Consider the following 23,971-nt stretch of genomic DNA (forward strand, 5'->3'; position numbering starts at 1 on the left):
TAGGGGAAAAAGTATAAGTGTCATAAGAGTGTTTCAGATAAAATGCTATGAGAATTCAAGAGGGGAAGTTATTGATTACTTCTGGCATTTGAGCTGTGCATTAAAGGGTGGGTATAATTTGGACCTATCTGGAAAGCATTTCAGAAGCATTCTAATTTGTAAGCTTTCTATTTTTACAGTAAATATTCTAAAATAAATAGGTGGGTTTTTGTTTGTTTGTTTGTTTGTTTGTTTGTTTGTTTGCTTTTTCAGATGAATTTTCACTGTGGCAAGAGTGGCCTGGGGCGAGCAAGTAGTTCAAAGAAGAGGACACCAGACAGTGGAAAAGCACACGCTGGACCCATGAACTTTCTGGATTCACATTTTCACTTACAACAGGCAAAACTTTGACAACCTCAGATATAAGTGATAGAAACAGAAGTTTTTCAGTAAACTTTTTGGGAGATATGTGACCAATGGAGATACGTTCAAACTCCTGCCCCAAAGCAGAAGGGGGCCCACAGCTCTATCTCTGGCTGGGTATTGGAGGCTTATGGAGGGGCTGCTCTGCAGGCTAGAAGTATAAGTACAGAAGGTAGCAGCTGGGCCTAGAGACTGGATGTATGAACAGGCTAGCCTGCTAGAGTTGTCAATCTAAAGACAGCACAGTGAGGTCATAGTGAATCTAGTGCATGAGATCAAGTCCAGCAGTTCCCTGAGACACTAAGGCTGACCACGGGATTCATAATATTGTGCACAATGGACAAGCCCTGCAGAGAGCCATGAGTCATGAGAGTTGCACTTTCAGTCATGTAATGTAATGACGGACCCGTCAGCCTACAAATAAGACAGGAGACTCTCCAGGAAACGGGTGCCCACCTGGCTTAGGCACACTGGGCCGGCTACGGAGATTCTGAGGTATGCATGTGCCACCACAGGGGGAAGCTGTTGCCCTGCAACTCAGTGGGGTTGTGCCAACAGGAAAGGCTCATTTGGCAGCATCATGGAAGCAGGTTGTTCAAATAAACATTTATTAGGAGGTGAAGGGGAAATGCTTAACTTACTCTTACTTGGAAAGACCTAAATTCTCTGAGGTCTAAAATCAGAGCAGAGAGAAGTGCTGCTGGCATTGTGAAAGGAATTTTAACCAGTGGGGGACAATGAGAGAGACTGAAAAGTGCAGCCAGGTGCATCCTGTGCCTGGAACCACCTGTAGGTCACAGAATCTACACTTTATTAGTGACACAGTGTAATACATTTAGTCCATCATGGTATCTAAGAACTCTTGCAGGGATGGGTGCTGAATCTTACTTGTTTATCGGTATGAGTACTTTTGAAGTGAACAAACTGGTATTAAACTGCTTTGCTACCCTGTTTAGAGAAATGCACAGGATTCTGAGTAGAAGCTTCAGCCAACAGAAGCATGACTCCTTTGAATGTAACCGAGCCTTTTTTCCTTTCATTCTTTTTTGCTGGCATTTTTAACCCATGGATCATGAAAAAAAAAATCCCCCTAAAGATCACTGTTTCATTAAATAGACCACCATCTTCCAGCCAACTCTGAGATCTGTCTGCCCATGGCCACAATGAGCAGATGCTAGGTTCCATCACTGTAATGTGGAGACGTGGGCATCCATGCAATTCTTCCCCTGGTTCATAATGATACTTTGAAATACAATCTGCTATTTAGAACAGCTGTTGTTGATTTTACTTGGGACACACGCTGATTTTACGTCAAACAGAATGTCATGTGAACTTCTCCAAGGAGTCCTAGGGAAAAAAAAAAGAACAGCATAGAAGATAAGAACAGCATTTATAAATGTTTGCCTACGTTGGAAATCCCCAATATAAAATTTTTTGACACTCTGGGAAATAACATACCTATGTAACTGACTTACTATTTCTTATTCCATCTTACAATCTCTTATGCTGATATGAGCAAAGAGAAAAAAGAAAAAATCCCCTACTGACAATGAAATGCTTGTTACACTGATGAAACCTTTGAGAAATACTAAAAAATATGTATCTTCAGGGAAGTACCTTACTTCTTCAAGTCTTCTCTTTCTGTTCCGTCTTCCTTTCCCCCCTGACCTCAACTAATTTCCATCATCATTATTTTCCCTGAAATTAATGCAAATTTATCTGGTTTAAAAAAAGATTTCTTGTGTACCTAGATTTGTTAAGACCAACAACACATCAGACTGTAAGCACTTCAAAGGCATAAAATGGGAATGGGAGCTTCCTTTTTAGCTTCCTATCTCCAGTAGCTAGCACAAAGCCTGGCATGTATGGGCATTTAACAAATTCCTAAATAATTAAGTTGAATAAAGAGTGTGGTTAGTACCCCAGAAAGGATGAGCTGAGAACTCCCTAAGTAGAAATTAGCCTCTCCTTTAACATTGTCCCCTCTCTCCCGCAGATAGCTATTTATCACTGTGGTCCAGCTCCGTGATCACCTCCCTCACCTTGCCAGTCACCATCAGTAGCCCCCCCACCTTCCAGCACTGGGCCTCTCTGTTCTGTCTCGAGGTGTTGCATCAGTCTGTGCCCCTGACTCTCAGTTCTGCTTTCTTCAATGTACTGGAGCCAACTCTCACTCTGGCTTGCTCTTTCACCAGCTCACCTCCATTCTCACCCTAATTGCTTCAATCCACCGTCCCCATACTGACACATCCTCATTTTAGGAAAGCGAATTACAAAAGAACCCAGGTTGGTTTTTGTTTGTTTTTGTTTGTTTTTTCAATTTTGCTCCAAAAGTCCATTCCAAAGCACATCCAAGTGGTCAGTTTCCCTTGTGGTGCATCCTTGTGATGTACTGGCATATCTAGGACTTCTCAGGGAGGAAAAATCCGCAGGAGTTGTAAAGAATCAGCAACTACACAAACAGGGCTACGGACCATCACTATGAGGATAAACAACACTGTACTGGAGTTAGCCAACACAGCAGGCATTTTCTGATTCCATAAGGAAGACCTGATGTCCTTGTGCATCAAAGGTTAAACATGACAAAGAGATTTTCTTTTTTTTTTTTTTTTTTTTTTTTGAGACAGAGTCTTGCTCTGTTGCCCAGGCTGGAGTGCGGTGGCGCGATCTCGGCTCCGCCTCCCGGGTTCACGCCATTCTCCTCCTCAGCCTCCCAAGTAGCTGGGACTACAGGCACCTGCCACTACGCCCAGCTAATTTTTTTTTGTATTTTTAGTAGAGACGGGGTTTCACCAGGTTAGCCAGGATGGTCTCGATCTCCTGACCTCGTGATCCGCCCGTCTCGGCCTCCCAAAGTGCTGGGATTACAGGCGTGAGCCACCGCGCCTGGCCTGACAAAGAGATTTTCAAAGAAACGTAGATGGTATGGTGAATTAATAAGATTTTTTAAAGTCACTATGAAGCATCTACTATATGCTAGTCTTATTTCAGATACTGAGGATACAACAGTAAATTTTGCTTTCAGGGAACTTACCTTTACTTGGAAACACCGAGAAAACAAAACAAAACAAAAAAAGCAAGTTAAATACAAAAAAAAAAAAAAATGATGTAGCTTTTAGGCACTAATAGATGCTCTAAAGAAAAATTAATCAAGTTGAGAGACTGTGGCGACACAGCAGGGACTCAGGGACCATTTTAGGTCAGAGGTCAGGGAAGGACTCTTTGGACAAACTCCTTCAAAATCTGGAAGAGAAACTTCAGGCAGAGAAAACAGGAATTGCAAAGAGCCTGAGAAGGAAATAAACCTGGCATGTTTAAGGAACCCAAGAAAGCTGGGGTGACCAGAACAGAATGTGTAATGGGGACAAAATTAGAAAATAAAATTAAGTCTGATGTGAGATTTATTGGCCAGTATAAAGAATTTGAGTTGGAGGATTTTGAATGAGAAGTGAAAGAATCTCACTGAGATTTTAAAAGATCATTGAGGGTGATGTGTGGAGACTGGATTTTGGGCAGTCTGGAGTGAAAGCAAAATCCATTACAAGACTTTCACCCTAGTCCAAATGAAAGATGATGGTGACTTAATAGAATGATAGGATAGGATATTAATGACTTAATAGAATGATCGAGTGATAGGATAGTAGTCATGAACTTGTTGGAGAATAGCTGGATATGTAATTTGAACAATGAACAGGATTTGCTGACAGGCAGGATTTAGGATTTGAAGGAAGAAGATTCAAAGTTGACTCCTGGAACTTTGGCCTGACTAACTGAATAGATGTACTGAACATGCTAAGTTTGAGAAACGTATTAGATAGATACTGGCAATGCCACAAAGTTGCCTTGATGGGAGTTTGGAATTCAAAGGACAGGTTGAGGCTGGGGATAATATTTACAGTCATGAAACTGGATGGAGTCTCCTAACAATACAGAGAAGACAAAAATCTGATGAATAAGCCCCCAAAACTCCAAAAACAGTGCTCAGAAAGAAGACAAGGAACCCATAGAGAAGCCTGAGAAGTAGTTGAGGAGACAGAATGAGTATCAGAAAATTGTCACAACCTGGAGGTCAAGTGAAGACTGTTTCAAGAAGTAAAAAGTTGTGTCAAATGATGCAGAGAGTTCACGAAGAATGAGTGCTGTAAGGTGATCACTAGATTCAGCAATGTGGAAGTCACTGGTGACTTTACCAGAACAGATTGAAAGGAGTGAGAACAAAGCCTGATGAAATGAGTGAAAAACAGACTGGAAGATGAACAAGCGGAAGCAGAGCATAGACAACTCCACTGAGTGTTTTGTCATGAAGGGGAGCCCTACAAGTGGGCAGCAGTAGGTGGAGAAAGACATGGGACTGGGAATTAGTTCTTTTGTTTTTGTTCTTTTAATATAAGAAATATTAAGAGTTTTTTATACCAATGGGAATGATCCAGCTGATGGGGAAAATTAATGATACAGAACACAAGATGAACTTCTGGAGTTAAGTTAAGTAAAAGGAGATGAGCTGCAGTTACTAAGTGAATAGAGAAATTGGCTTTTGATAGGACAAATTGTTCTAATCTAAATGCTTTTCTTTCAGAAGAAAATACACTAATTGCTTCCTTTTTTTCCTCCCTTAATAAGTACAATCTTGTGGGTTAAATCTAAAAGAGAATTATCACCTTTTCACATACCAGAAAACTAAAATAACATGGTCAAGTGATTTGTCCAGAGTCACACACAGCCAGGCCTCATTCCCTGAGCTTCTGATGCCTTATCAATGGTTCTTTCTGCCTCTCCTCCCAACATGTGTGTCAGAGTCAGGCAATGGAAATGCCACTCTCAGGGGCCGATTCAAAGCCACGGGCTTAGACTCTCGTGGAAATTAAGTAAGGCAAACTTTTGACAAATTCATTCAAAAAAAGTGTTTTCAAATTCAGTCTGCACCTGTCTTTTCCCCAATCAGCCTGGATCAGAGATTCGGAGCTGACAGATGGTCTTTACGACTTATCAAGGGAACACTCCTATCCCTTCTATTCTGCCAGTCCTTCCAGATGCATTTTTTCTCAAATGGCAGTCTTATCAAGGATATAGTTTATTCTGCTAGCAAATAGCCAAGGGACAGGCTGGAAACAGATAGGCAGCAGAGGGAAGATGGTCTGGAATTATCAGTTTGCTGGGCCTCATGCTCAAATGCTGGGCCTAATGCTCAATTAACAGTTGATAATTGTTCTGGGTTGGGCACAGTCCTATAATGGTTAGATCAAGGCATAGTTTACTGTACTTAAATCTAGGCATTTACAATTCTTCTCCCCTTAATATAAATTAGGAAGTTGGAAGCTCTCTCTCTCAAACAGATTTCTCTCTCTCTCTCTCTCTCTCTCTCTCTCTCTTAACAATTCTACCACCACCTAACTTGCCCTTTAAAAATATGCTCAAATTCTTTCAAGGATAAGAGTGAGAGACAAGAGGATATAAATCCAAAAGGTGGTTTCTGCTGTTTTGCCACATCTGCTCAAAATTCCACAACTGGCACTGCCTCCTGGAGATTACCAGAATGACTAATGAGTCACACAGCTCCCAGTCTTAAATGTGCTCGGAAAATGTTCAGGGATTTGACCACAAGTTTTCAACATCAAGAATGAGAGGTGTGAGAGCTCCCAGACATCAGCTAGTTCATCTCTTGCCAGATCTGGATTTTTCCCTTCTGGATAAGATTCTAGCAGATGCTTTAGCTAGTCTTGTTTTAAATATCTTAAATGATGGCACTCCCTCTGCTTTCCAAGGGTAAGGCTTTTTCACAGTCCAGTGGATCTTATCACCAGTCTGTGTTTTCCAGAAAGTTGCCTGAAATTTATCTTTTGTTAATTTCTTAACATAACTCATGTTTATTCACTTTGGCAACTCACCTGCAAGCAGCCTCTCTGCCTCATTGGCAATTAAGCAACTAAGTCTACAAGCGAGAGATCATCAGCCAATCTCTTCCATCTATTTCTTTTCCTTGCTGGATAAATCCAGCTTGCCAAGAAGTTCTGTGCACTGAACACCCGGTGGTTTTCTGTTCATTTTACTCTGTCTCTTCAGTTATCACCTCATCTCTCTCAGCCACAGCATCTCTCAGCCACTGTTCCTATCTACCAGGCTTGGCAGGGGACTCAAGTATCAACACAATGCAGTCATTCTCACCGACTCCCTTCCTGGCCCAGAACTTACAAATTCCATCTGTCACAGACTGCAGCATGGGGACAGTTAACAGAAGATACACGCTGAAGCAAAGGTTGATGTGGAAGACTCCACCCATCACCAAGTGGCTCCATGTTTTCTGCTGTGATGGTATCTTGTCCACTCTCATGCCAGCATCTCTCTATGCACCAAACCCACTGCTATTTTTCTTCTAGCCGATTCTTCTCACTCTAGACACTACTTTGGGGCCCCTTAGCTCTTCACTTCCAAATTTCCTCTCAACCTTCTTCTCTTTCTACCTCACAGCTCTCATTTGAACCTTGCTGCATATTTTCCCAGCTGAATATGTTAATCACTTTCATCTTTTCCTCCTCTGCTGTAGACAACCCTGTGGGCTAAATAAGTCATATTATTTATTTCACTTTTTCACACACTGGAAAATTAAGACAGCATAGTCAAGTGACTTGTCTCAAATCACACAGCTAACATCAGGATCGGAGCCAGCATTCATACCCTGAGCCATATCCATAGTTCCTCCTAATTTTCCACACAACAACGCAGGCGTCAGTGACACACGATGGACACAGGCTTTGCTATTGACTCCCCTATTATTCTAGGAAGGTGCTACATACCTAAATATACTTATTTTACATGTTGTAAAGAATCAACTTTTTAACTTTCCTTTTTACAAGAATGGTGTCTTAGATGTTGTTTTAAATGATTAAAAACAAAAGATAAGTATAGTTAACAGTAATTTATTTTACTTTAAAAAATAACTAAAAGTATAATTGGTATGTTTGTAACACAAAGCAATGATAAATGCTTGTGGTGATGGATACTCCATTTACCCTGATGTGATTATTACATATTGTATGCCTGTATCAAAATATCTCATGTGCCCCATAAATAATACATCTATGTACCTACAAAATTTAAAAGTATTTTTTTAAAAAAACAAAGGAACAGTTTCTTGCAAAGTTGAATCACTTTTTTCCCTTTGCATTTAGGCCAAATATATTTTGCTATGCAGAAATGTTTAAGTAAATTATGTGATAACTGAAAAGTAGTTTAATAGAATTTACATTTGATTTTTTAAAAATCCATTAGGCTAAGGATTTATAAAGACATTTTTTCTTCTGCTCAATACCTGCCTGAACAAAACACCCACCCAGCCAAAATCAAACAAAAAGCTTCTTTTGTCTTCATGAACTGATGTCACTTGAGTTGTACTACTTTAGAATCCACAGGACTCGAGTGAAAAAACACAGCAACTAGAATGTGAACATCAGGGGGGCTGTGACTCACATACCTGCTTGCTGGCTATTAGATCTCTTAATTTCCCACACAATATGAACTATGGTCTGCTTCAATTCCCACACTGTATTTTAAGAGCTTTTGCTTCAATACTCTGGTATAATTTCTAAAAACACAGGGCTTCACAGCTATGGCCAACTGCTTATCCCAGGCAAATTAAATTAAGCCCCTGGCATGCAACTTAAAGTTTGTTTCGCCTAATTGAGCAGCTAATGGGTATGGATGAATCTGAGGTGCAGATAAAAATATTGTTTTCGAAGAGCCTTTCTGATTACCATGCTCTGAAATGAGCAAAGAAAAATATTTATGCAGCCATTTTTATAATCATGCTCAAATCTATTTGTTAAGCTCCTGGGAAGATTTCAGAAAACTCTGCCCTGTCTTTCCATGAGGTGCTCTGCTCATTGCTAAAGAAGGTTAAAATCCTTCAGCTGTGATATTCTGTGTTGTGTCAACACCCAGTCATCTTTAATATGATTTGTGGCAAAATAACCTCTTCCCATTGCCAACATGTGTCTTCACTCAAGGACTGTATGGGTCTCTATTCCAGCGAAGCACTATTCTAATAAGTGCCTTATCTAATAAATGGCCCTGGTGCTGCTGTGCCACTGTAACAACTGTTAGTGGGATGGAGGAGAGAATAAACAGATAAATAGTTGGGGAGGAGTCTCTGAGACATCAACATTCTAGAACGTGTATCATTTTCCTATCGTTTTGCTGTGTTTTCATGTATTAAATGTCAGAGAAGATGGCCCTCTTTCCCAGTGTATCTCCTTTTTATTGCATCTTTTTAAAGTAAGCTTTCATTAACAACAAAGCAAATACATGTGTTATTTTCCAAAACTTACAATCATAAAATAAACTTCATGCCATGTTAAAGTCAGTTAAACACCGGGGCTTGGTGGCTCACTCCTGTAATCCCAGCACTTTGGGAGGTCAAGGTGGTCAGATCACTTGAGGCCAAGAGTTTGAGACCAACCTGGCCAGCAAGCCAAAATCCTGTCTCTGCCAAAAATACAAAAATTAGCCAGGTGTGGTGGTGCATGCCTGTAATCCCAGCTACTTGGGAGGCTGACGCACGAGAATCGCTTGAACCCAGGAGGTGGAGATTGCGGTGAACCAAGATCATGCCATTTCATTACAGCCTGAATGACAGAGAGAAAAAAAAAGAAGTCAGTCAGTTAAAATTTTAAAGACAATTATTTTAAATGACAGCTATCATTGTGACAGATTTATCTCAAATTCTATCCATTCCATCCATTGTCCTTATAAACATGGGCATTTTGGGGGAGGGGGAGTTCTGTGTGTGTTTCTTTTTCTATTAGTTTTTATTTTCTCCTTAGATCTCTTACCCATTTGTAATGAGGGAGTGAAGAAAATACCATAGATATAGATGAAAAAACCCAAGGCCACAGCTAATGTTCCAGAGTCATCTGAAAACTGATGTCAGGTTACTGTGGGGATAATTCTCAAGCAAGTGGATACCTTTATGGCCCTCCACACATTTACTTCATTTGGTCCACAGGTGAACTTGTCACATCACATTTACAGCAAAAAATCCTTTATGTTTCAGGTAATTCCTGAACCTTCAGTGAGTTTCTATTAAACATGTTCTGTTTCCAAATAATCTGTTTTCCACCGCTGTGTCCAGGAAGCGATTATCAGAAAGGAAGAGAGAAAAATGACATCATAATGCAATCTGGCCCCTCTTTTGCTGGGCTAGGAACACAGCATCTGGCAGAGACTTTCAAGTGTCAGATACTGCTTTATCCATCTATTTCTGAAGTTCATTTAATAAATAATGGAGACTGATATGAAAAGGCTTCTAGTTCTACTAATGGAAATCCCTCACCCTGGCTCTGAAACAAACTTTAAAAAAGAAATTGTGACTTTTCTGATGTTAGTTTGCTTCAGATGAAACTTGTTCTTATTCCTAGCTTGAAGAAGAAAATTTCACCCTTTGCCCCTTTAAGGCTATATAACTTTTCTTCCCACAAACTAACAGTATCTCCAAAAGGCACTACTGTCCAGGTTGAGATGAAGGTTCCAGTTGCATTCTCTTCTGGGTGCAGGTCATTTTGTTTGCTGTTCACTTATCACATCAAAATGCATAGCAAGTACCAGCTTCCCGTCAGATAACACATAAACATGAGCTATATCCACTCATGTGTATATACATATAACTCAATCTAACTTTCCCCTTTCTATAAATTCAAATCATGTGCCCTGATGTGGTCATGCTGGAGGTCACACACAGAGCTCTCACCTGAAATGGAAGGGAAGATAGGAAGGAATCTAACATATATTTAATGTCTACTATATGCATATAAAATTAAGACATGTATTAGCTTATTTTATCCTCACAACAAACCTGTCAGGAATACATTATTATTTCTATAGACGAAACAAAATAAACTCAGAATGGTAATAGTCACTCAAATTTGAGTGTCCTGGCCAAGAAAGACACCTTCCTCTTTCCCAAGTCTTTATTGCAGTCTCACCTATGCATATATATCCAGGATTAATTCTCAATCAGAGGAAACTTCTTAAAGGGACAGAAAAAAGGAGCACTGCTCACTCTTCATGCTCACAGCAGTTTCCTCCTTGAAAGTTTCCATGGCAGGGCCATCAACTGGGGCCAGGAGCAGTGGAGGAGCACCTGGAGGTGGAGATCTTTTCTTCTTGCCTGTCAGGGCTGTACTCAGATGCCATCCATCTCACAGGCCCAGGGAGTGTTTAATGAAGCTGATTTGGATCAGTGGAGATTGGTGTTTAGGCCGTTCTCCAAGACTCCTAAAATGGCTGGGAAATGTGCCCATTTTTGGCTTGTTGTGGTTTTATTTTTAAATAATCATCTTCAACAACTTTTTAGGTGCCTGTTCTATTGAAAGCTCTTTCAATTATTCAAATCAAGTCAATCAGAATTATTGAGCACCTATTCTGTGCCAGGAACAGCAGGAGTATGCAAAAATCTGTAAGATACTACTCCAGGAACTTGAGAAGGATGCAATAAACTCACAAATAATGCCAAGGGGCTGAATATGAGAGCTATAAAGAAGTCATAGGTAAAGGACTACAGGAATTCAGACAAAGGAGACATCCTTTCTGGTTGGGAAAAATCAGAAGAGATATCGTGGATAGGAAATAAGCATTAGACAGAACTTTAGGAATTCATTCACTTACTTGGTCATTCAGTCAACAAATACATAGTGAACATTTACTATGTACCAGGCATTTGTTAAGAATCGGATATACCAGAGGGATATAATCCCTGCCTTCAAGGCATCAGCATTCTAGCAATAAGGAAGTATACAACTAATTATAGCGTGTATGGATATTAAGAATTGAATGACCAAGATGAACTGATATTATTAAGAGTAGTAGGAGGTATATGGTATTGGTGAGGGTGGGGGAGGTGCTTTAGAAAAGTGGTCAAGAAAGATCTTGCAAGGGAAGTGATTTTTATTGAAGACCTAAAGACTGAGAAGGAGCCAGTCATTTGAATAGCAAGGGTAAGAATATTCATGAGACTGAAAGCAGAAAGTAAACATTTCCTAAAATGGAAAATAATTTGGTGCTCTCAAGAAAGTCTCAAAATGTCACTGTGTTCAGAGAATAGGAGCAGTAGGCAGGCTAGCTTGCAACGAAGTTGGAGAAGCAGGTGGGGTTCAGATCTTGCAAGGTACTTAGTTATGACTGGAAGTCTTGATTTTTCTCCTAAAAACAGCAGGACCTTTGACAGGTTTTAATCTGGGAAGTGGCATAAGGCTAGTCTGCAATTTGTAAAGAGAAGTCAAATCAGAGTACCAAGTGGAGAATGGGGTGGATCTGGGAGGTGAATTAGAAAACTATAGCATTGCTCCATTTGTGACGTGTTTTTCACAACGGTGAAGCTGGGAGACATACATGTAGATAAATTCAAGATACATATTGGAGGAAAAAACAATAATAATTTACTAGACTGAGGTGAAGCAGGGCATTTATGTAGACAAAGCAGCATAAACAGACATTCAGAGGAGATAAATGGTAGGTCTACGTGGGCTTCAGTGAGACAAGACCAGTGTAACTCTTTCTTGCAACAGAGCCCTGGGCCATAGAATAGCATTATTCATCTTTGAATGTGGAACTGGACCCTGTTTCTACTCCTTAATTCCAGCTTTAATTCCCCCTCCCCTGCTCCCAGTCTCCATCCATGACTCATTACAATAAAAAAAAGTATAGGTTGCAAGACTTCACAGACACCCAAGCAAACACTGAAGCCAACATTCTCAAAAATGTATTCTGCGTGTCACTTGTTATATGAGATGCCTCTTGAGAAAAAAAAAATAAAGTTGGAGAGCTTTGTGGTCAAATAAGTTTAAAACATGATTTTCATCTTCTTTTTCTGGACAGTGACAAAAACATTGACATGTAAACACTCTGAGATGTCCTTCAGTAAAGAAACTTACTTAGCTTTGTTTAATGGTTAACCCACATTTTTCCCAAACAAATAGGACCTTAGGCACCTTAGTCCATAGACCAACCCCAGGAATCCTGTGGAATCACTGACATGTCCCACAGGACAAGTTACATAATTACCCAGTGCAAAATGAAAATAATGAGCCTTTTGCTTAAAAATCATTAAGAAATTCAAGACAATGACAGCAAAGCACTAAGCCAAGAGTGGGGCTGTTCTACATGTGGGCTCCTCTGGGACTGCACAGAGCTTGCATGACCATGAAATCAGTCTTGCAGTACCTCAAGTTACAGAGGAAGAAACAACCCAGGGAAGTAAAGTGGACTCCCATGATCTCACGTTAGGTAAACATTGACACCGGATCTTCACCCTGTGCCTTCTGACCACTTAGAGCATACCAACATGGCTTCTACAAGGTGAACCAGATAATTTGGGGGATGGGCCATTTGTGATTGATGCCTCAGTCAGGCGCAGCGGCATCATCTTTGGTTTTGCCCCTGCTATGGCAGGCACCAACCCTAAGGGGCAACCTCTGGCATGACTTGCCTCTAGCTTGCCCTCAAGCTAATTTCATTGCTTTTTCCTGTCATCACTCTGGTTTATTGTCACCAGTCACAGAACTTAATCACTACCCTAACAACAGTCCTGGGGATAATGTGTCTTCAGGAAATATTGTGAGCTGCCTGATTAGAGGATGAGTCAGAAAGTAAGGCTAGAGGAAGGGAGAAGACCATGATTATCTAATTCTCACTCTGTCTGAGAGAAGAAACCAAGTACCTTTGCCCCTGACTTACAGTGGTTCAACTTCCTATTTTTGGCTTTACAGTAGTATGAAAGCCATATGCATTCAGTAAACACCATATTTTTCTTTTTTAATTTTGCTCTTTTCCAAGGCTAGAGATATGCAGTAGGATACTCTTTTGAGGTGCTGGGCAGCGGCAGTGAAATGCAGCTCCCAGTCAGGCACATGATGATGAGGGTAAACAGCTGATATTCTATAGTGTGCTGTGTTGCCAGCAATTTTTGGATATCCTGTTTTCGCATCCATCATATCTACAAAATGCCCATCTGTGTCTCCTGCTTCTGGTGAGAAGAAGAGGAAGGCAATTACTCTTGAGATGAAGCTCAAGCCCAGCATGAAGGCAGCAGGCCAGTAATGGCCATCACATGTGAGTTGGGACATTCACAGTCCACAGTCATGACTTATCCTTTACATGAGTTTTTCGCTTCCAATATTTTCAACTTCAAACAAATTTTTCAGGACATAACCCCATTGTAAGTCAAGTAGCATCTGTATTTCCTATCCATATTCCATAAAACATTAACACAGGGTTGTATACATAGTGGATGCACAAAAAAAGCGTCCCTTCTCCCTTAAAGGTAGGGAAGCTGTAGCAGTCCATGTGGAATCAGAATGAGGAAACGGTGGGGAAATACTTAAGCTCTGTGAAACTAGAAGGTGGATGATGCTGAGTTCTCCAAGAATAAAATAAGGAAGGGCTTCAAAGCAGAGGATAAGAATGAGCTTTGGAATAGGACACACATATATTTCAAGGACAGGAAGGAGAAGATGCAGGTAGACAGAACACAGGGACTTCAAAGACAGAGAGAGAGGACATGGGGAGTGTAGAGGGTTTCTACTGTCTGGCCTTCTGTATTAGTCAAGGTTCTCCAGAGAAACAAAACCAAAAGGTTATATGCATGTATAGAAAGAGATTTATCGTAAGAAATCAGCCTGCAGGATTAGGGAGACTGACAAGCAAGCCCCAAGGCCTGTGGGGTGAGAAAGCACACTGAAAGCCCAGCAGAGCTGGTGGTGTAGCACCAGTCTGAGTCAGAAGGCCTGAGAACCAGGAGAACAAACGGTGCAAATTCCAGTCTAAATGCCTGCTGGCACTAGACCCAGGAAGAGCTGGTGTTTTATTTTATTTTTTATTTATTTATTTATGCATTTATTTATTTTGAGACGGAATCTCACTCTGCCGCCCAAGCTGGAGTGCAGTGGGGTGATCCTGGCTCACTGCAACCTCCACCTCCCTGGCTCAAGCAATTCTCCAACCTCAGTCTCTCCAGTAGTTTGGACTACAGGCATGCACCACCACTCCCGGCTAATTTACTTGTATTTTAGTAGAGACAGGGTTTCACCATGTTGTCCAGGGTGATTTCGAACTCTTGAGCTCAGGCAATCTGCCCGCCTCAACCCCCTAAAGTGCTGGAATTACAGGTATGAGCCACCGTGCCCGGTCAAGAGCTGGTATTTTAGTTTGAGTCCAAGGGCAGAAAAAAACCAATGTCCCAGTTCAAATGCAGTCAGGCAGAAAGAAATCTCCGCTAGTTAGAGGAGGGTGAGCCTTTTTGTTCCATGCAGGCCTTCCACTATGTGTGAGGCCCACACACATCAGAGAGGGCAATCTACTTGACTCAGTCTACCAATTTAAATGCGATTCTCTTCCTAAAACACCCTTAGAATAATGTTTGACCAAATATCTGTTCAAACACTGACCCAGTCAAGTTGACACGTAAAATAACCTCACATCTGCCCAACATCATTCCTTCTTATTTCAGCTCCATGACTCAATTTTCCTTTGGGGAGCCACCCCTTGCCCATCAGCAGCCTGTGTGGGTGGGCTAGGGCTGACTCCAATTCTGAATTTCTAGGAATAGACAATGAGAGTATTCCAATGTCCTGAATAGAGTTACTGCGTTTGAGAGAGGCCAGTGAGTCTCAGATCCTGGGATTTTGCTGTAAACTGTTTGAAAAGAGGAAAACAAAATGAAAAGAGGTGTTTTCTGCCAGGGTTGTTATGCCGAGAATGCTGGGCTCACTCTGGGGAGAGAACTTACTTAAGAATGACACCAGCACAGAGGAACAGAAGTGAGAGAGAGCCCTGATGACACGGTTTGATTTGAGTCCCTGCTCAACTTTTCCTGGAGGTTTCAGTTGCATGAGTTACACAAGTTAGTTACATGAGTGTCATTTCATACTTCAGCTGGCTTAAGGTAGGTCCTTGTCTGTTATAAGTAATGAGTTTTGACAGATGCTATGAGCACATTATGCTCAGAAAATAAGCCAAGGGAATGGATCTGCCTTATCTAAGGAGCTGTGAGCGAGCAGCCGGCAGCTCTGCTTTCTGAGTGGTCCTTTTGAACAAAGTTACAGCATTGCTAAAGGCAGATGAGTGAGCTCGACTTAGCTCCCAAGGCTGATGCTAAATCTATCAACTCCTAATGTCACACTATTAACTGAAAATGATTCTAGCCCTAAAATCCCATCACGTTGACAATAAAAATCATCATATGCTATTTAATAGGAGCATAGACAGTGTACTGTCAGAACTGGGACTAGGGACAGTGAGCAGAGAGGTTAAAATCCATTTCTATTGCTCTGAGGGATGGGAACAGAATTTGGGACCAGGATTGCACTAGGGATAAGTTAGAAGCATGGAATGTGAAGCCAGAGGCACCAACATATTAGTGCTAACTTCAAACAAATTCATGTGGAATCTTAGATAACTTCCTTTTCCCTCCCTCTTTCCCATCTCTCTGTCTGTTTGCTTCTTCTTCCCCCTTTTCCCCACAGTTTTGAACCCTCTCCTGTTCCAAGCACTGTGCCAGACACAAGGGCTATGACGACAGGCATCAAAGAAGTTTACAGGCTGGGGTTGGGAGGGTCATGTTGGTGGGGACAGAGCAAAGCATGCATGACTATTGTAGCACAACACAGTCAGTGTTGGATAGTGACACAAGATGCTTTGGAAGCACAGTGAGAGAGACTCACTGCCAAGTGCAGGGATATAATCAAGGTTGCTTACCACCACTTTTGGGCTTCAATGCCAGAGGAGTGGGACTTCAAAACATAATACTTTAAAAAAATTACTCTAAGGATAAACTTGGAATCTTGTAACTGCTCACATTTTTTTTTTTCTTTGTTTTGATCACATCTAGAATCAACGTATGATCTATTCTAAAGTAACTCTAGTTCCTTATGGAAATGATTTCATATGTTAACCTCACTCCTAAATTAATCTTAATTCTTACAAATGTTCTCATTTATTTTTATTCCATTGTGCAATACACATTTCTGTAAAATATTTCAAATTTGAGGGTAATGAAAGGTATATAAGTAAATCAAGTACTTATGTATCTTAGTAACTTTTCAATTACTTAAAACAAGTAAGTTTTTTTTAAAGATGATTAAAGCATAGGTAGTAACTCTTATAGTAACCCTATGATCCTTGCTTAAATGAATAAAGTAGTATGTAGTGGTTCATGAAAGTACAAATATCAATAGGACAAAACAAATATCCAAGAAACCAACACTAGTATATATAATGATTTAGTGTAAGATAAATGTAATAGCACAGCTTCATGGGGAAAAGGATGACTCTTCAGTAAATAGTGCAGGGATAATTACACCACTATTTAGTGGGAAAAAGTAACCTTAAGCAAATAAAACTTCTGATGGCTTAAAGAGCGAAATGTTTAAAATTAGCCTCAAATAAATGAGAAGAAAATATATTTAATTTTATCAGATCCTTAGATGTGGAGTGGCTTTTAAGGAATTAGCCAATATAATATTCAAAATAGAACTATATATATAGTTTTTAATTTTATATATTTTCTATATTTATTTTTATTTTTATTCCTATTGATTCCTAGGGCAAGCCCAGTCACTGGGCCCCTTATCATTAGATAAGGAATGGCAATATGCATGAACATAAATAATCTGACACAGTTAGATTTAGTAATTTTGCTTCTCAAAATTTACCTAAAGGAAATAATCAGAGATTTGTCTAAAGGTTGATGAAGAGTCTCACTGAAGTTTAATTATTTAGAAAGGACATTTACAAATGTTTGACTTTTTTAGTATCCGAAGACTTTTTTATATTTTACACAAAAATACATGCAAATGTCCCCCAACATTTGAATATATTCTATTTCTTATATTGGATGATAAAGTTGCAGGTAGTGATGGATACCAGCACATATGCATATGCATTTATTTTAAAAAGAATACAATCAGCTCACACTCTTCTATAATTTATTTTTAATTTAAGTGTATATTTATATTCATCCATCAATTTTTTTACTGCATATCTACTAAGGGGAAGGAATACAGTGGTAAGTAAAAATAGTTGAACTCTACTATTGTGGGGTTTATGATGTAACAAAAAAGGAAGATATTACAGAAATAAGTCAACTAATATTAATGTAGACTCTCAAATGAAGATAAGTGCTAAAGTTTGGATATTTGTTCCCCCAAACCTCACGTGGAAATTTGATTCCCAGGGTTGGGTGTGGGGTCAAATGGAATGTGTTTGGGTCACGGGGTGGATCCCTCATGAATGAGTTGGTGCTATCGTCAAGGTAGTGAGTGAGTTCTCACTCTATTAGTTCCCACAATAGCCAATTGTTAAGAAGAGCCTGGCGCCTTCTCGCCTTCTTGCTCTCTCCCTTTCTTCCTCTCTTACCATGTGATCTCTGCACATGGCAGCTTTACTTTGCCTCCAACCATAATTGGAAGCAGATGCTGGTACTATGCTTCTTGTACAGCCTGCGGAACCAGAGGCCAAATGAACCTCTTTTTTTTTTTTTTTTTTTTTTTTTGGAGACAGAGTCTCGCTCTGTCTCCCAGGCTAGAGTGCAGTGGCACAATCTCGGCTCACCGCAAGCTCCGCCTCCCGGATTCACGCTGAACCTCTTTTCTTTATAAATTATCCAACCTCAGGTATTCCTTTATAGCAACACAAATGGACTAAGACAATCATCCCAAGGGATAAAAAGGTTGTCTTATTAGGTTATATGACAAATGAAACTGATCCCAAGTGTGGGGGTTAGGAAGGCTTCCCTAAGGAAATTAAATCTGAAATATGAGTAGAACTTAAGTGAAAAGTAGAGAGACGAAAAAGAACATTCAAAAGACAGGAAATGGCCATTGCAAATGCTCCGTTTGGAAAGAGAAGGCACATTCAGAAACTGGAAATGACTGGTGTGACTTGATCATGAAAAATGAGGACAGAGAGTAAAAGAGGAAGCTTGAGGAAGATGTAGCATCTAGGCATGCAGAGCCTTGGTCATTATGCTGAGGATTTGGGTCTTTATTCTTTATCCCAAGCCCAGTGGATGTGTTAAAATCCAATTGAAACTTTGAATGGATTCCTCAGGAGAAGGTGGTAATTAAGCACAGAAGCATTACTTAGACAAGAGATGATGGTACCTTGGGCTAAAATGGTGATTGCATCAATCTTATAAATGAAACAGATTTTTTGGAGGTGATACCAACAATGCTTTTAGTATGGATATGGGGATGATGTAAGGGAAAGGAACATTGCCTAAGTTTTAGTCCTGTGCAACTGAGTGAATAGAAGGTGGTACCACTGAACACAGTAAGAACAATGGAAAAGTACCAGTCTAAGGGAAGATCATGGATTCAGTCCTGATCACGTTCAAATGAGAAACTTTGATTTCAAGTAGTTAGTTAAATGTGTAAGTCTGGGCCAAATATTATATTTGCATAATAATGGTAACTGAAGATTTGAACTTGGTTGAGGTTACGAATAAAGTATGAAATGAGAAAAGGAGAGACTCTAGGAGAAGAATGTCAATGTGTAATTTCTGGGTAGAAGAAGAGCCTGCAAAAGATACAGAACAAAATGGCCATTGAGGTAGGTGAAAAGCCTAGCGAGTTTTAAAATGTATCCATTGCATATAGCATTATTGAGTTTATTACTGACTATAGCAAGTGTTATTTCAGTAAGACAATTGGGCTAAAGTCATATGGAGTGAATTGGAAAAAAGACCAGAAAATAAAGAAATAAAAATGGTGAATATGGATAATTCTTTGAAGAGGTTTAGCTATTGTGCTAATCAACTTTTGCTGTGATAATAAACATCTTCAGGATCCTTGTAGTTTAGAGCAACAAAGACTTGTTTCAGTGGACCAGCTATAGTTCTGAGTTTGACTGGGCTCCACTCAACTATGCATGTATTTCCATTCTGGGATCCAAGCTGAAGAAGCTACTGGGATATTCTGTGCTCATAGTGGAGGATAGAAATGTGAGACAAACCATGTCATGGCATTTAAAGCTTCTGCTAATACATGAAAATGTGGCCTTGGCCAAAGCATATGGCCAAGCCCAAAGTCCAAGTTGCAGCAAAATTTAATTAAATAATTCCATAGCATTGCACATTTCAGTATTTCCAATTTTTTCATTTCTTGAATATCTTCAGTAAAGATGTATGTATAAGGAAGATGATTGTAGCATTGATTGTAAAAATAACAAAACTTCAAACTACCTATTAATAAATGCTCATCTACAACAGAGAGACACATATTCCTCCTTCAGCAGGCACAAAAAAAGGACTATAACATGATGGTAAGGAATACTTAATTCTATCACACAGTAGGTAATAAAAATATTCCAATCTATCATAGCTATGAAAGAGAGAAGAAAAATAAGGAGATAATCTACAGGGAGATGAGGGGTCTAGGGAGCATATTTGTTTTTTTCCCTTTCATTTTTTAACATAGGAAAGATTTTGACATATTTAATATCATTAGGAAGAATCGAGTAGAAATGAAGCAAACAACTTGCTGGAAAAAAGAAGAATAACTAATAGCATACATTTCTTGAACCCGTAGAAAGCAATAGTTGTTAAATCACAGGTCTGGCCTAAGATATCCAAGGGATATAAGTCTGTGTGTTAAGAAGGGTTAACACATAGACGTACGTGTGTGTGTGTGTGTGTGTGTGTGTGATGAAGGGTTGTGTGTATTGTACACCTCTTCCTAGAAAAATACATGTTGATTTATTTCATTTATTAAACAGATGCATATATATTAATTTAGGTTAATTTTAACCATTCTGTGGTAGGTAAGCATTTAGGTAGTTTAAACTTTTGTTACTTTTACAATCAATGCTAGAATGAACTTCCTAATTATACATATCTTTACTGAAGATACTTATAAATGAAAAAACTATAAAAATTTAAATGTACAACACTATGGAATTATTTAATTAAATTTCGGTATTCCACTTAATAAAATACTATGTGTATGGTGGCTGTGTCCCCACCCAAATCTCATCTCGAATTTTAACTCCCACAATTCCCACGTGTCATGGGAGGAACCCAGTGGGAGGTGATTAAATTATGGGGGTGGGTCTTTCTTGCACTGTTCTCATGATAGTGAATGAGTCTCACGAGATCTGATGGTAAAATGGGAGTTTCCCTGCACAAGCTTCCTCTTTGCCTGCTGCCATCCATGTGAGACATGACTTGCTCCTCCTCTTTGCCTTCCACCATGATTGTGAGGCTTCCCCAGCCACATGGAACTGTAAATCCATTAAACCCTTTTTCCTGTGTAAATTTCTCAGTCTTGGGTGTGTCTTTATCAGCAGTGTGAAAATGGACTAATACACTGTGTATCCATTTAAAATCATTTTGTAAAAGACTATTGAATGACATATACTGCAGGTCATCAAGCAACTTAAACAATGTGATAATATACATAATATATATACGGTTGACCCTTGAACAACACAGATTTTAACTATATGATGCACTTATATGCAGGTCCACTTATATGTGGTTTTGCTTTCACCTCCACCACCCTGAGACAGCAAGACCAATCCCTCCTCTTCCTCCTTTTTCTCAGCTTACTCAATGTGAAGATGATGAGGATGAAGATGTTCATGACAATCCACTTCCATTTAATGAATGGAGACTATATTTTCTCTTTTTAATGATTTTCTTAATAATACTTTCTTTTCTCTAGCTTATTTTATTGTAAGAATACAGTATATAGCATATATAACCTAGAAAACATGTGTTAGTCTACTTATGTTACCTGCTTATGTTACCTGCTTATGTTAATCTGCTTATGTTACCAATAAAGCTTCTGGTCAACAGTAAGCTATTAGTAGTTATGTTTTGGGGGAATAAAGAGTTATACATAGATTTTTCAACTATGCAGGGGGTTGATGTCCTAAACCCTGCATTGTTCAAGAATCAATTGTATACATACACACACACACACACACACATATGTATACACAGAGTACACACAGAGAGAGAAATTAGTACACAAATATGTCTAATACATGTAGTTGATTCTGGATAGGTGGATTTTTGCTTTTCTAGGCTTTTCTGGATATCCACTCTTTTTCAATGGCCTTATAATACTTTTATAATTGGGGGAAAAGTGAATGTTAAAAATGTGTTGCTCTTCACTAGATCACAGTAGGGCAGAGCAAAGCAGCACAGTAGAAAGGTTGACAGAACCAGCCCTGAAAGTGCCCCAGTGCAACCTGGACACTAGCCCTTATTGCAGGTATGCCCTCAGGCCAGGTACTCCTTCTCTGCCTCAAGGTCCTTATCTCTAGAATAGAAACAATAATTATTCCATCGGGTTTAGTCGATATTAAAGGGAAATAATAGGTAAAAAATATTAAGCCCAGTAAACTGGCTATAGTTAGTGCTTTAAAACCTTGAACTTTTGGCCAGGCATGGTGGCTCATACCTGTAATCCCAGCACTTTGGGAGGCTGAGGTGGGCAGATCATGAGGTCAAGAGATCAAGATCATCCTGGCCAACATGGTGAAACCCCGTATCTACTAAATATACAAAAATTATCTGGGAGTGGTGGCGTGCGCCTATAGTCCCAGCTACTTGGGAGGGTGGAACAGGAGAATCGCTTGAACCTAGGAGGCAGAGCTTGCAGTGAGCCAAGATCGCGCCACTGCACTCCAGCCTGGCAACAGAGCGAGACTCCATCTAAAAAAATAAAAATTAAAGATAAATCTGAACTTTTTTTAAAAAAAGGTACTATCTTTCTTCTTTCAGTTTGGAAAGGTCTTCCGAAATTATCAGTGTTGGAAAGAATGAGGTGAAACAGGTGCTTTAATATGCTACGGTGGAAGTGCAGATTGGCACTTTCTGGAAAGTAACTGTGCGATATATTAATACTCTTGTTCCTATAATCTCAATTTTTAGGATTTTTACCTAAGGAAACAGTCCATGATAAGTAAGAGATTCATGATTATCAGGATTTGAATGAAGCCTTATGTATAATGAGGAAAAACTGGAAATATCCTCAACATTCAATGATAAAGGAATAAATACATTTCAAAGATAATGTAATAAAAAAGGAAAAAACTCATAAAACTATTTCAAAGTGACTTTAAAAAACTAAGAATTTAAAAAATAACTTAAAAATGCTGAAAAGTATGATTCCAGGAGTATATAAGTCAATAAATATAATAAAATAACAGGTAGTAGGAATATAACTAATTTTATTAATTTGCAAACCAGCTTTTTTCACACTTTCTTACAATTAGTATTAGTTAATTTTATAGTCAATCCCCAATTTTTTTAAATGTAGAGATATTTTTAAAATAAAGAAAATGTATTTCCTTTGTATACTTTATTGATCTTTGGGAAGGAAAGGAAAAAGGGAAAAAAATCCTTTCTGGAGAGTATATTTCAACTCCTTGTTGCCAAAGCAGTCTCAGAAAAGAGGGTCTCAGAGACTTCCATCTCATTCAGGAAAGCAGCCATCGAAGGGGTTTTGTATGGCCTGAAAATAGCCAGGGTCTCCTGAAGCTTGGAGGGGAGTGGGTAAGGCAGTAACAACCTTCACTTTGTAGAGGTGCACCCCTTTCTATGGTCTTCTTGCGGACTTTTCCAGCCAGGCCAACCTCACAGAATGAGAGACCATCAAAGGTTATTTCTAAGCTTGATTTAGCAGACCAGATACTGAGGAGGTGGATAAATGTGGTCCTGGCTAACAGGTGCTGCATAGAGGAGCAGGAAAAGCCTGTGCTTGGCCATCTAAAAGCCTGGCTCACCTTCAGGTTTCCCTTTCTCCCTGTTTCCTTCTAGTTGAGTAACCATAGTAAAATTACTTAATCTCCTTGGGCCTCAGTTCCCACAGCTATAAAATAGAGGTTATAATCTCCACCTCACAGTGCTATGAACAGGGCTTCTATCCAGATAGCACACAGTGTTAACAGCTTTGTCAATCATTAAAATATTAAAATACTTTACTACAAGTTGGTGAATTGCCACTTCTGGAGCCCACGCAGTGTTTCCCATGGCCATCTATCCACACCTCTCCATTACCCTCCAACCAGAGACACAAATGGGGCCTTCAGGTCTCTACTCCAGCACTAATGCCGGTGCCATTTGAACAACCTGTGAAGAAGCCATATTAGTTGTTAAATGTTTTGGATATTATCCCTGGTTGTGGGAATAAAAGATGAACAAGATGATTTCCATAGTTGAGATTGTAGAACATAGAGATTTGGAAGTTTTTAGCAAAAAGTATATACTTATAGCACAAATACACACACACACACACACACACACACTCAGGTAAATAGTATATTTTTCTCCCATGAGACCAAGAAACTTCCCCTTATAAGGGAAGAAAGACTTGAGAAGGTTAAAGAGCAGTGCATAGCGTGACCCCCAGAGCAGTTCTCATAGCTTCTAGACAGTGCCTAACCTGAGCTCAGAAGAGTGGGCAAGTTCAACTATTCACTAAGCTTCATTATGAAATCATCAGAAGTGGCCTTCCTTAGCCCTGCTACTTGCAAATGAAAAAGAGAGCTAGATTTTTTTTTACATTAAAAAACAGAT

The 23,971-nt window shown here is 39.5% G+C and overlaps 1 protein-coding gene across 1 annotated transcript in view; it reads right to left on the reverse strand.

Annotated features, from left to right (window-relative positions):
- Positions 1 to 240: 240 nt before the first annotated feature.
- The window catches only part of LOC105471106 (uncharacterized), a 32,177-nt gene continuing 8,446 nt past the window's right edge, over positions 241 to 23,971 (reverse strand). Inside the window, 2 exon segments of the mRNA XM_071098630.1 lie at positions 241 to 1,749; positions 8,724 to 9,020. The gene's annotated coding sequence lies outside the window, so the exon portion shown is untranslated.

This window comes from Macaca nemestrina, chromosome 6, assembly GCF_043159975.1.
Source record: "Macaca nemestrina isolate mMacNem1 chromosome 6, mMacNem.hap1, whole genome shotgun sequence".
Lineage (NCBI taxonomy): Eukaryota > Metazoa > Chordata > Mammalia > Primates > Cercopithecidae > Macaca > Macaca nemestrina.